The sequence below is a fragment of the Carettochelys insculpta genome, chromosome 11 (assembly GCF_033958435.1).
Source record: "Carettochelys insculpta isolate YL-2023 chromosome 11, ASM3395843v1, whole genome shotgun sequence".
NCBI classification, from domain to species: Eukaryota; Metazoa; Chordata; order Testudines; family Carettochelyidae; genus Carettochelys; species Carettochelys insculpta.
Genome location: NC_134147.1, coordinates 45,510,328 through 45,524,954, shown reverse-complemented (window position 1 = coordinate 45,524,954; position 14,627 = coordinate 45,510,328). Strand labels below are relative to the sequence as shown.

The 14,627-nt window shown below is 45.7% G+C and overlaps 1 protein-coding gene across 13 annotated transcripts in view; it reads right to left on the bottom strand.

The window, feature by feature from the left end:
- Positions 1-14,627, bottom strand: part of CADPS (calcium dependent secretion activator) — a 349,949-nt gene that overhangs the window by 279,308 nt on the left and 56,014 nt on the right. The gene's annotated exons all lie outside the window — the stretch shown is intronic.

The window sequence follows — 14,627 nt, the reverse complement described above, 5'->3', positions numbered from 1 at the left end:
GCAACAGGAACCTGCTGGAACAATCTTAAATAGAAAAAAGTGAGCTGAAAAAATCCCTCTTCTTTCCTGTTGTTTAAAATAAAATGTTGGTTGATGAAACTGCGTGCACTAAAGAGTTAAGTACTGTGTTTGTCTCAGGAAAAGAACTTCTTCACAAGAACACCTGGTAACAGTATGTTCCTCCTGCGGTTGTGCAGACTGCCAGGGCAAAACTGAACTGGACCTCTAGAGTAGCACATACTAGGCCCTCACCCTGTTAGCTTCCAATGACTTCAACGGAAGCGGGGCACCTTACCACCTTTGGGGGGCCTGGGTATTTTGTGGCTTGTCCTTTCAACTTTGGCTTCAGCAATGCCATGGAATGGCAGACTCCCTTGCTTCTCCTATGATAAGGGCACATATGAAGTCAAGATGTGCAGTTGTTCTTCTTTACTGTCCCAAAGCATCGGGTGGTGCAGCGGGTAAGTGATACTGCAAACTAACTCCCCACTCCCTGCACACACTCCCCAAGACTTTGGCCAGGTTCAGTGGCAACACAAACCACAACAGAACTTACACACTGAATTAAGAGTGCTTTTCCTTTGACCTTGACTAGGAAAGAAGTAGATTTTTTTTATTGGTTTAAAAACAAATATACAATTTGGTCCACTTAGGACCCAAATTGTGACACCATTTAGCAGCTGTTGTAGAACCAGTTTTGCATCTTTAAACCCAGAGTAGGTTATGGACAAGCCTATTCTCTGACTAGACAAGGATTTCTGCTCTAATGATACCCTTTGAAAGAAAAAAGAAAAAAAATTCTACATTACACTTGTTTTGCACCCCTGCTGAACATTAACTCAGCACACCTCCAGCCATTTTACCTGTCAGACCTAGTTCGGCTCCAGCCGCCACTGGCAGAACTTTAACACCACAGGTCATGGCATTGTTCTGGACAGCAGGAGGCTTACAGCAGGCTGATCTTAGCCTTACGGCAATGGCATGCTATTTTTGTACCGATTTAACCAGTTCAGAAACAGAGTTTACAAGTGATACAACCCCCAATGTTCACCAAATCCCAGCTTATGCACTGAAACAACCTTCTACTGGTACGACTGAACCTACGCTAATGAGGTTGCACTGATTTAACTATATGACTATCTAAATGAAGTTAAATGGGTACAAAACCCTGCTTGCGGAGCAGTCCCAGGACCTGCCCCCTCACCTATAACTAACAAGCAAGTAATCATAACCTTTACTTTCTGAATATCACCAGAAGCTGAATATAGCAATACAGTGGTGCTATGGCCAACGTCAGCAGGGAGGTTACAGACAAGCCTGAGGAGGTTAGCGCAACCCTAGCCAATCAGGGCAGGGAGCAGTCAGCCAGTCAGGGTCAGGCTGGGCCCTACAAAAGGCTGCAGGACTGAGAGAAGCTCACTCTTGCTCTGGCCAGGAAGGGACCAAGAGCACCTGGGGACAGCAGTGCTGGGCAGGCTCAGGGGAGCTGGGCAGGCTCCAGCCTGTTACCTTCTAGGCTCTGGCCTTGATACAATGGCCAAGGAGGTGCAAGGATCACAGAGAAGTGGCCCAGGGAGCATGAATAGTTCAGGGGAGTGAATGAGGGCAGGACAAAGCTGCCACCAGAGGGTCCCTGTGTCAGTACCCAGAGTAGTGGGTGGGCCTTGGTACCCGCCTCTCTCTTGCACTACACCCAGCCTCTGTGGAATATAGCCTAGGCAGACAGTGGCTTGCCCCTGAGACAAGGGGCTAGACTTCGGGGCCGCAATTGGCCACTCAGGCAGGTGCTGATACACACCCCAGAAGGAGGCAGAATGGAGTGGTGAGCACTGCCGGAGGGCAGTGTCCTGAAAGGGACATGGGTGTCCAGGGAGCAAGACAGGTGGAGACATCAGAGCAGAGAGCAACTGTGAGTGACACACCAGTCTGGGGAGGCACCCAGCTGAGGAGCAGAGCTAATTCCCAGGAGGCACTGCAGCTGGGAGTGGATCCCGCTACATGCAATAACGAAAGAACATTTAAAAATTCAATGTTTATTCCCGTGTGAAGAACATGGGAAATAAAGGCATAACTGGAAATAACACTGAAATATAAATAATAAATGTCAATGGATTCAAAAAAGAGCTAGATACGTTAATGGAGGAAAGGTCCATCAATGGTCATTAGCCAAGATGCTGAAGGACGCAACTCCATGTGCTGGGTGTTGCTAAACCTCTGGTTAGTTGGTAGACACAGTTCCCTGGTGCTTAAGGTTAGCTTGAGTTGTGGCAAAGACAACCCTTACCCGTATTAAAGCAGCACCTACAGGAAACCACCAAAAGCACAAGGCCCCCTTGTTGCTACAGAAAGACGGAAAGAGAACAGGGTATGTCCAGCCCTAAAGAGCTTTTAAACAGGCGACGAGTGGGTGAGAGGAAGGAGAACTGAGGCACGGGGCAACTGCAGGCTTGGCTACTCGCAGAGTTGCGCCAGTTTAAATAAACTGGATTTAAGATGGTACAAAAGGCTGTGTGAACACTCCTTTCAGTTTAAGCCAGCTTTACGGTGGTGTAGTATATACTGAAGAAGACCACAACAAGTATAAGCACCAAAGCAACATGTCCACAAAGGAGCCTGCGCTCGTTAGACCAGGTCAAATCTGAACTTAGGCAGCCTTAAGCAACGTGGCTACCATCACACAGAGAACACACAGAAAAGCCAGTTATTGATCCAGATCACCCCGTTTACAATCCAGCACCGTAGCTTCAGCTCATCCTTTTTCTGCATGCCTCAATGTTGGTCTCCAGAGCGGTGAGCTGGGCAAAAGTTCAGTGCCTACATTTGGAACCTCCGGACGGCAGAGTGCTCTGCTGCATGAAGCCCTTCCGGAGAGCAAAATAATTCCTGTAAATGAAGGAAATCCCTGTCCTGTTGTCCCTGCTTGGTTCTAACAATCTCTGTTAGCAAAGAGCTAATTAGCAGCCATTTGGGCAACTCCTTCTGTCAACGACCCTTTCACACCATGTATGGGGCAGGGCTGTGGGACCTTCTACTTTGTGAAAATTTCATCAGATGTGGAAATGCCTTTTCCCCACCTCCACTGCTAAAGTCATCCCGAACTAAGTAAAATGCATAATTTGGGGATAGGAGGGCAAAAAATGCCCACTATAGCCAGCTTTCCAGCCTCAATGCCAGATTCTCCAGCATCTGAGTCTTAATCAAATACTGCATGGGATCTAAGCTTTGATTCAGCAAAGCAGGTATGCATGGGAGCACTAGTCCTGTCAGGCAATCTGATTAGGGAACTATAGCTAACATGCCTGAGCAGCAGAACCCCATTAAGTTCCAGAAGACAAAAGAATCAGCTAAACCCGTCTTCTGGCCCTGGCTGACTTCAAAAGCAGCACTATGTAAACCAACCTATAACGTTCCTTTCCAGAGATCCCCCACTTGAACGCTAAGGTCCCTAGTTAGCTAGACACTTAGGCAGAAGCTTAACTTTAAGCACGTAAGCAGTGCCTCTGATTTCCATGTGAAAAGAACGAGAAGTCCTGTGGCAAACTCAGAAACTCATTGGAGCATAAGCTTTCGTGGGCAAAGACACACTTCTGGGGGTCTATAAAGGTGCCACAGGACTTTTGTTTTTGCGGATACAGACTAACACGGCTACCCCATGATACTTGATTTCCACGTGGCCAATTGTGCTCAAAATGAGTACATTTAAATGCTTTGGGAAATCAGAAGCTAGATACAATATTCTGTCACATCATCTAGAGGTAATAGGGTCAGCCACCTAGCAAATATGGGTAGACAGAAAATAACCTCTGTCTTGCTGTGCAGACTCAGTGAAGACTTAGAAGAGGCTAATGCAGAAAAGACACTTTCACTGAGGCTACATCTACACGAGAGGGTTTCATCGATAAAACTCCAGTGTTGTCAACAAAACCCAGGAAGCGCCCAGATTGCCAAGGCGTCCTGTTGACACTAAGTCGACAGAATGCAGCACATTTATCAACAGTCCTATCCCTCTGCCTACAAGGCATAATGCCTCTGTCGGCAGATCTGTTGACAGAATGCCAGTCTGGATGTTCTGGGGCCCTCTGTGGGCAGACGGGGCTTCTGGGACACCGGGCAGTCCTGTCTACTCTGCTTCCAGTTGGCCATTTTGCCGATGGAGCGGCCGAGCATGCCAGGTGCTCTGCATCGACAGAGCACATCGCTCTTGCCCTCATCTTGACAGTTTGGCCACAATCTGTCGACGGAAGTTTTGTCAGAAGACATCTTTCGATAAAAACTTCTGTTGACAAATCGCTGTAATCCAGATTAGCCAGAGCTGTCTTACGAGCGGGATGAAAGTGGAACAACTGTTCCGCTGAAACTATTCTGATTCAATCCCTACGGCACATCAGTGTCCTCTGTTCTCTTGCCAGGACAGCATTCAGCTTTTGTGCTGTTGCACCTGTACAACCCCACTGAACTGAGTAACTTCAACAGACTGAACTGGATCTAAATGTAGCTCTACGCAAACATGTCAGAACTGGAAGAAGAGAGGGCGGCCATATTTAGTACTGCTGTACTGACAAGCTGAGTTAAGTGTATAAGAAAGGCCACACTGGGTCAGACTAAAAGTCCATGTGCCCCAGTGTCCTGTCTTCCCACAGAAGCCAATGCCTGGTGCCCCAGAGGGAGTGAGCAGAACAGGTAATCACCAAAGCACCCTGACATCCATTTCCAGCCTCTGACAAACAGAGGCCGGGACACCAATCCTACCTGTTCCCACCTAGCCTGGCTATCCTCTTCCGTCACTTTCCCAGCCATTACTCCTCTTTGGAGCACTCACCACAGCTACAAACACACACAGACATGAGCTCATTTGGGGCCAGTAAAATCTATTGACATGGATTTGGATGACAACAGGGAAAGCAGTTATAGTTACAGCTGTACTTTAAAGAGTTTTTGACTGCTGAATTTGCATAAGTGGATTCCTACATTTTCAGATTTGAATGAAATGTTTCATTAATATTACGCTGCATTTCTGGAATAAAGCATTCCATAGTTGGTATTTATTTTAAGTACAAAAGGCATATCCACGAAATAGAGAACTGATTATAGGTTTGAGAAGAGCATGTTTCCTGCTCTTCCACCATAAGCCTTTATTGTCTTCTCTCACCCACCTACATGTACATACTTAGCCCATACATACTCGTTTAGCGACCCCACAAACGAAGCGTGGGTGATGCAGTTGGAAAAACTCAGCCCTGTGCACTGGCTACGAGTCTGCCTCTGTCTGCATTAAGCTCATCAAGAAGGAAATTTCACGAGTTCAGTTTAAGCATACGTCAGTGGAAAACGCTGGATTCCACCCAGGATGAGTAATCGTCTGGAAGTTCTCTGAATACATGTGATTTACATATCTTTTAGTTGATTCAAAGTCAAATGCCAAACTTGCCACATCAAGGCATAACACTGATTTGAGTTCATACGTTGAAGAGTTGTGGGTCACAAATCAATGAACGGTGGGCACTCATCCATAGCAGAACCATCATAAAGGAAACGATTTTTTTTCAAAATTAGCTTCCCAGCAAGCAAAGTTGCACACTGCAATGTGTTTAACCAGCCCAGGACTTCTCTTTCAAGATGCCTCACTATAAAGGGAGCTACTGTATTTGAGTTTACTACTGAAGTGCCTCAAGTTCTGGAGAAGTTCAGTCCTAGATCCAAGCTCTGTAGCTGTTACTATCTTTATTTTAAAAAAGTTCCAGGTCTCAACACTTGAGGGTAAAGCAGAATGAAATTATTGCACACAAGATATCCAGGGAAGTAGAATTTTCCGATGGCCTCTCCGTACAATGACACCACATGGACACTGCTATTCAAATCTGTCATCCCACAGCCTGTAGTATGTGGCATGGTGCAATTGAAAAGCCAGACTGTGACATGTTCTTTAACTTCACTTATCCATGAGATGCTGCAATCCCTACACATTATAATGAAGCAACAGTAATAGCTTCTGCCATCACTAACATTGCTGAAGAAAGACATAAGTTGTTGTTTTGCTATTGGCCATTGCATAGATGAGATTATTGTCATTGGAAGGGTAAGAGAAGTGGACTAGATGGTTTAATCCATCCCTTATTAATCCAGAACAAAACATGACTTTATTTAGCCAAACAGGTTTTATGGGACCAGTAATTTAGACACTGAAAGAGCATTTATAAATAGTCTGCTTGGTGTAGAATCCTATCCCCAGAAAATATTTTGCAAATATAGCAAATGCAAGAGACTTTCAGGTCAACATTATCCAAGACATGTGCTACATGAACGAGTGGAGTGCTTGCAGATAGCACCCAGATAAAAATATCAATTTTTCCCTCACCTGGAAGATATCATAGAATCATACTAGAATGGGAAGGGACCTTGAGAGATCAACAAGTCCAGTCCCTGTCTTCACAGCAGGAACAAGCACCATCTTGATCATCCCTGTTAGACACTTATCTAACCTATTCTTAAATATCACCAATGATACAGAGTCTACAACCACCCGAGGCAATTTATTCCAGTACTCTAACACCCAGTTCATGTCCAACACAAACCTCCCTTTTAGGTACTTGAAAGCTGCTCTCACGTCCCCTCTCAGCCTTCTCTTTTCCAAACTAAACAAACCCAGCTCTTTTCGTCTCTCCCATAGGTCATGTTTTCTAGACCTTTAGTCATTTTAGCTGCTCTTCTCTGGACCCTCTCCAATTTCTCCACATCTTTCCTGAAATGCGATGTCCAGAACTGGACACAGTTCTCCAATTGAGACCTACTCGGTGCAGCGTAAATCAGAAGAATGACTTCTCACGTCTTGCTCGCAACACTGCTGTTAATGCATCCCAGAATCACGTTTGCTTTTTACAACAGTGTCACGCTGCAGGAGAGGCCCCAGACTGGAGTGAAGAGATGGAGATGACTACCCTGAGACACAGGTAGCAAGCAGCCCAAAACACAGAATAATAATCCCAGGGGCTTGGTGTGTTGTGGTATGATTCCCTGCTGACCATGGACCATTCCACTGCTGCCAGGGCCCTGGTCTGTGACCCAGTGGAGATGGAGGGCCCAGGTCCCCATATCCCCTCGTTGCCATCCCCAACTGGGGGTCTATGCTTGTTGTTTGCATATGGGCCATTGGTCCACTCTGCCCATGGACTGAGGGCAAATTTACAGTCTCTGGCCATCAGGCCACACTGCCCTGAGACCTGGAATGAGGTCACTGACTGTGGCTGGTTTGGGGGAGTCCACACAGCCCTGAGAGGAAAGGGGTCAAATATGGTGTGAGGGGCCACAGAAGGCCCAATGCTGCCCTCAGAAGGGGGCAGACAAGGCGCCCCTCGGCAGGCCCTCTACCAGAGGGACTCTTCACAGCAAAGAGGTGGAAGAACACTGCCTCCAGAGAGCACGGATGCCTAGCTGTGCTCCCACTGGGGCAAAGAGGGCCTACTAGAGAGAGAGACAAGGTGCCTCCTCACCAGAGAGACCATGGCACCGAGAGCCCTTGCCACATAGTACAGTTCAGGCTATGGAAGGAGCCCCTCAGAAGATGGAGGAGAGGGAGCAGACCACAAGCCTCCACAGTTGCTTCTGAAGTTAGTACTCCTAACCCTTCGCTGGGCTCTCATTACCCTCATCCTAACGGGAGGCACTTCACTAACCTACCCTTCTCTCTGGGGCAAGGCAAGATGCAGAGCCAGTGGTAACGGAAGAGTCTCCCCACTCCTTAGGGCAAGAAGTGCGGGAACCATCTTCCTCCTCCATCAGGCGGCCACTGTCCAGTACTGTCTGAAGTCAGAGGCTGGATACTGGACTAAAGGGACCACAGATCCAACCCAGCCTGGCAATTTCATGCCCATCTCTGAGGTCAGGAGGAAGGAAGCCAGGAGCTCATGATGCCATCACCAGCAGGCTCCCCTGCATCCCCCCGTAAGCAGGTCTTTCAATATAGCCCCCTGGAGTGTGAACCTCAGAAAGGGCCAATGTCTGTTCTTTGCCTAATTTCAAACCTACTTGAGCACCCACCCATCCCTCCCCGGGCTGGTGTAGAAAGCCCCATTAGAAGGGTTGGGATTATGGCTAGGTCTGCGTCTCTGCAAACACATCCATTCCACTTACACAGTGCTGCTCCTTCTCATCCCGTGGGCCCTTCCATAAAGCAGCAGGTGGGTGGGGGGTTGAGATTTACAACTGCTCTGTGCACAGGTGGTTGGCATGAACTGCACCCTCAACCAACTACCACTCCTACCTGCACTGCGTCACCCCCTCCTGCATGCCAGGCAGTGGGCTGCAAAGGCTCAAGAACAGGGACTATGAAGAGCTGAACCATCTGTTGGCGCAGACCAGCGTGGTCTGCTTGGTTATTTTGCCAGCAGTGATAACAGGAAGCAGGACTTCATTCCCAACGTGCAATTAAGTACACAATAGACTATGTCACTATTTACACGAGCTGCGGCGTCTTTGCCTCGTACCACCTGCCTTTGAGGATTGCCTGTTTTCAAATATTAAAGTAGTACTGTTCGCAGCGCAGTCAGCCTGCTGCCTTCACTCCTCAGCATGGATGCCTCTGGGAACCAGGAAATCTTCTAAGCTGGTGGAAAATGCAGCCTTGCACTCCACTCCACTGATACAACTCACAAACTAGCCTGTGACATGCTTTCAGCTCCTTTGTAGGTCTGCTCCCCAGGACACCAGGAAGGGTGAATGTCAAAGGCAGACAATCTACTTTATACAAAGCGCTAATCATCCCCAGCAAGGACAGTGGGGGCCCAGTTGGATATAAACAGACTGTGCTAATGACAGTGAATCACCAGGATGTCAAATACATGCTCATTTCAGACATCAGAGAGGTTAGATGCAGCCATCTACCTAATTACATACAGGGTGCAAGATAACCAGGATAATCACTGCTGATCAAAGGTCAGGTTGATGCCTGATTTCTTCAGCCCATCATTGGACTAAGACTATCTGCTATCGTCTTACCTGCTGCAACTGAACTCAATTCACAACAACCAACCAGCTTTGCTGAGCCAGTGGGCAAGGCAGGGCTGGGGAGGGAGCTCGGATAAAAAGGATGGGACTGAGGACAGCCAGCCCTCAGCACTGCCTGGACCGCACCAAACTGCACCTTCCCTCACTCCTTAGTGTGGTAGTTTTGCAGTCTGCTTGATTAAGTTCCATCTCTCTCTCTGGGGTCAGACTCCAGGAGGGCAAGGAGCCAGGGCAGCTGCTTTACTAGGGGCTTGGGAGCAGAAAGCAGGCTGGTGTCCCTCCCGCTGAAGCATTTTTGCAGCAGGGTATCCTTTAAATCTGTACACTCATGACCTAACTGACTGGTGGGTTAATCTGTTAGCTGGCTGTCTAGCAGTGATCCACAGCACAGGAAGAGTTTGCATGGCTTCCGACTGGAGATTCCCACAAGCAAGTGGAAGGAAAATGTTTCAGATCAGTAAACTGTGCAGATTTGATGATCAAAAGATGCTAGCTGAGATGAGATGAACTAAACCTAAGCGCTCTCAGTTTCTTCTTACTGTGTTCCGAACTGTTCAACTTTTACTTTTCTTTCTTTATGTTATAGTTATAGGGGAGGGGGCAGGTCTAGGTTGGCTGTTAGGGAATACTGTTTCACCAGGAGGGTGGTAAGGCACTGGAATGGGTTATGTAAGGAGGTGGTGGGATCTCCATCCTTCAAGGGTTTTAAGGCCAGGCTTGACAAAGAGCTGGCTGGAATGATTTAGTCGGGGTTGGTCCTGCTCTGAGCAGGGGTTTGGCCTGGATGACCCCCTGAGGTCTTCTCCAACGCTAATCTTCTATGGTTCAATTAGCTGGGTGTTGGAAGGTTGACTCTAAGTCCTGTATTGTTCTCGCTCTATGTGACTCCATGCTCTATAACTCCACACATTCACAGGCCCTGCTGGCTGATGCAGCAAGTTAGTAACTCTTTGGTATATGCTAATCCAGCTGCGGAAGAGCCTGAATTTCACCCAAGTGAAACACACAGCCCTGTCCTCTTACCTTTTGGTGTCATTGCCCAGGGCCCAAATCACTGACAAATACTATCAGCACGTACATGTGTGTACAGACAGAGTGGTGCTTTCCTCCTTTGGGCTTTGCCAGCCGAGATGCTATGCAGCACTAGGAGTTCAGAGTACCTGCCGAGCAAGAGTCCTCTCACTCACACTGCCTGTACCCCAGAGCAAACTCAGCCGGACCTGACTTCAATGGAATTTTTCCAGTGCAAGTGGGAGAAATGTGCTCATTCACAGCTTATGATTCCCAGGGCCCTTGTCCTCAAAGGACCCTTGCACAAAAGACCGTCCTGGGAGCTTAAATTCATAACTTCACTAGACACTAAAAATCACGGTCTTAATAAAGACACTGGGTTTATAGCTTATTACAGTCTGTAAGACTAACTCCTCTTTTTCTGTCTTATGACTGCAGAAATGTTAATAGCCTCTCCGAATGTGTGGTAAGCGCTTACACTTTACAGTCTGTTACACCTTGTATTCAGTTGTGACACTCGGTACTTTTCCCAGACCTGAAGAAAAGCTCTGCCGAGCGTAAAAGCTTGTCTCTCTCACCAACAGAAATTGGTCCAATAAAAGATATTACTTCACCCACCATCTCTCTAAGAAGTAGAAGTGTTATTTTTCAGCCCTCACAGCTCCTTATCTAGTTTAATTATACATCTCTCACATCCTCGTTGCTCTAGAAACAACACCGGATCTTTCTTAGTACTTACAGTAATAACAGTTCCATGCTCAGAACTTCCCCAGATCCAGTCATTTAACCAGAATCAGAAACCTGCACTTTCACAGGAACCCAACTGACAAAGCAAGGAGAGAGAAAAGCTCACCAAGGTTCTCATTTAAATACACAGTCTCCCACGTCAAGCAAGGCTTAAGTAGATGGTGCTAAGTGTGACATCTTATACCGACTACCTGCCTCATTTTTGCTAGTATGGCTTCTTCAATGCCATTAGCATGTTCAGCGTTGCTAAAAAAGAAGAGGAAAATGTGGTCCCTGCCCTATGAAGCTGACAGTACAAAGGGAAGCTTTGTCTAGCCGTCAGTTTTCTTGATTGCAGGCTGTCCACACCGTACTTGGGGTCTTCAGAAGCAGAACATAAATAGTGGAACGCCAGCACCTGAGAACAGCCTCCAACTCTCAGTTGGCAGAGGCTGCACAAGTTCATGCCATAGAGCTATTCTGTAGCGCTTGGCCTAGATATGTGTTCAAGCCTAGGTGACCACCTGACACGTTTCCTCTGAGGATCCTTTGTTTCTGCCCATGATGAACCCATTATTCAGTCTAAACGAGCTTTAGGAGCTCCAGACACTGCATGATGGATTTAGCCACTGCCTGACCCTGCGTGCACCTTGTTGCACAAAGAGTAACCTCTGAGTTGCCCATACAGCTGTAAGTCTGGCCTGCAGATCTCACTGTTTCATACACCTCCCAACCAATTAGGTGGTGTGACTCAGAATGTAAGGCCAATTCTACAAGGGGCAAGAAGCCTCACCTGCCAATGACTCCAGAGGAACGGAAGCAGCTCTCACTAAAATTTTCTAACTGGCATTAGGCACCCTAAGCCGGTGGCCTGATTTCCAGAGGTACCAGGGCCCACTGAAGTCTGAAAAAGCTGGAAAAGGTCTCTGCAAAGGCTTTTATTTCTAACTCTCTAGTCCTCCTGCTTTCAGCAATAACCTTCGCTCTTCAGACAACGGCACTGCTTGTTTCGTTGGGCCTGCCAGCACACAGAACACTCTACTAAGAAGTGTACACGAAGTGTGAACTCCTCCACACCCCGTTTTACATTTTTTTAAATGCAAAGCTGGAGCCTAAGTAAACCTTTATGAAGTGGAGTTATGGAGAAATACAGCAGAGGGCTACTATGGTAGTCTACTGTATATTCATCAGCAAACTGAGGCTTTCTACCTTTAACTGACTAATAAAAATACACCTTTGATCTCAGAGGTAGAGATATTAACAATTAACCAGTAAGCCTCCCCTTAAATGTGTGAGGCTTACTGGTTAGAGTTAATCAGTGGGGACTGCTCCATCCCCTTGGGGCCTGCTGTGAGCAGTGGGTACACCAGCACACCCAGAACAGCCCTCATCCTTGTCTCCTGGGAGTACTGAGGACAGGGGTACTCCAGCCTGGCTGGAACAGCCCTGGCTCATGGTGGGTGGGGCAACTGCTTCATTGGTTAACTGGTTAAACTTAATATTTAACCAGTTAACTAATGAAATGGGTTTTTACATTCCTACTTAGAGAAAGGCAAAATATAGCACTACGTAAAGTTAATTTAGAAAGGAAATATGACATGCACTGGTAACAAACCAAGCTATTCCATTCACTGAAGAGAGAGACTTGCAAGACCAACAAAGGGGAAAAATAAATTCAGATCAGGGACTAAAGGTGAATACACTTGAGGATATGTATTTCTGGTGTCCAAAAATTCAGCTGAATGGCACCCTCAGCATTCTGAAGCAGCTAAAAGGTACTGTTAAGAAAACTAAAAAGGACACTGTTATGCCTGACATTGTGTATTTCAGATATCTAAGTTGAACATCTCTCGTCCAGCACCCATGGGATCTGACCATTGCTGAATGAGAGCATCTCCCAGACCATGGGAGGTCAGTATTGTATGGCAGCATTACCAACACTGCCACTGCTTACTGGGCTCTTCAAAGACATTTAGGTGTAAATTACAGCTAAATAAGAGCACAGAACACTGAGAGCCAGGCTTGTGACTGTAAACAAACTTTATGGGTCAACGGGAAACTTGGCCATACCCTTGAGCACATAAGTGGTCGTCTGGCTAACTAAAATCATGCTTGATTATCGATGTTGCCAGACTGGAGAGACCTTTTATAGGCACTGCTGAAATTATTTAATCTGGCATTTTTTCATATGCAAACACTAAATAAAATGACAGCATATCAGGGAAGAACCAATACAAGGAGCAGAGCTGAGCAAAAAATGGATTGTTTGGTTTGTTGGCAATTTCAGAAAGCGGACTAAAAATTTGTTTTGGGTCAGACTAAAAAAGAAAAAAAATCATGAATCAAAACAAACATCCTTCTCACCGCTACCTCCAACCTCTCCCTGCCCCAAAAAGCGCCCCCCCCCCACACCATTTCAGATCAAATAAAACATTTCATTTGACAAAAGTGAAATATTTTGACTATTTATTTTGAATATTCTGAAATGTTTTTACAAAATTAAAGGGGAATTATGAAACAAGAAGTAATTTCAAATTGAAAATTCATATCCTTTAAAAATGACTTGGGTTTTTTTTTTATATTTCCCCCTAAACAAGCAATTTGGTAAAATCAAGAGAAATTTCCTGAATGTTTCCCTGCCACCAAATCTCTGTTTTTTGCTGAGCTCTAATCAGACTTAGCACTATGTAGACCTGAACATAAAAACATTAGAAATTCTCATTTTTAATCATAAAAGATGCAGGGAATTTACAGCAGCAAACTGGCTCACGACTGTATTCTAAGACTGAAATAGCTCATAACTCTACATGAGCCAAAAGAAGCTGCTGTTCAGAAGAATAAGGCATCTTAAGTTACTGGCATCAGCCCAATCACAGTGAATTTAGGAGGAGCTTCAGAAAACACAGCACATCTCCCCAGTGGAGCCCACCTAAGGGCTTGATCCAAAGCCCACTGAAATCAATGGAAGTCTTCTATATCTCTTCCAGCATTGGATCACAACCCAAGAACACAGATGCAAAGCCTAGTTATTCTCATAAATAACCACACCAACCAGCTGTACTGCTGGAAGAGTCAAAGTGAAAGGAAGAACATAGTGTCATCTCATTTAAATATTCAGATGACTATTTTCAATGTAACAAAACCTAGCTCATGAGCTCTCAAATATGTCTGGTCTGTACTTGATGGGAAAAGACAGACGACAAAAAATAAGAACATACCTTCCATTTCATTAATTTCTCTAAAGGATGTTAAATGGAAACTACTAAAACTCAGACATTTTAAAATTAGCAGGTCCACACAACTTGCACCCAAGAGTTTTAAAAGAGGTGGCTGAGGAGTTTGCTGGACTGTTAATGTTGATATTTTATAAAACCAGATGTCCTGTGGCACCTTATAGATGCATCTGATGAAGCAGATCTTTGCCCGTGAAAGCTTATGCTCCGAAATATCTGTTAGTCTATAAAGTGGCATAGGACTTCTCATTGTTTTTGTGGATAGAGACTAATTCAGCTACCCCTCATATTCAATAAGTCTTGAAACACTGGAGAAGTTCCAGAAGATTGAAATAAACTAATATTGTGCTTGTTTTTAAACAGGACAAAAGGGATGACCCAAGTAACTACAGACTCGCCAGTCTGACACTGATTCCAGGCAAGAAAATGAAGCAGCTGATACAGGACTGAAATACAAAAATTGAAAGATAATAATATAATTAATGCAATTCAACATGTTTTTTTATAAAGCAGATCCTGTCACACTAACCTGATATCTTTCGTGAAAGAGAATAAAAGTTTGGTTTATAAAAGTAACAGACTAAATATAATAGACTTCTGTGAGGCATTTGACTTGATACCACATAACATTCTGACTAAAAAACTAGAATGAAAGAA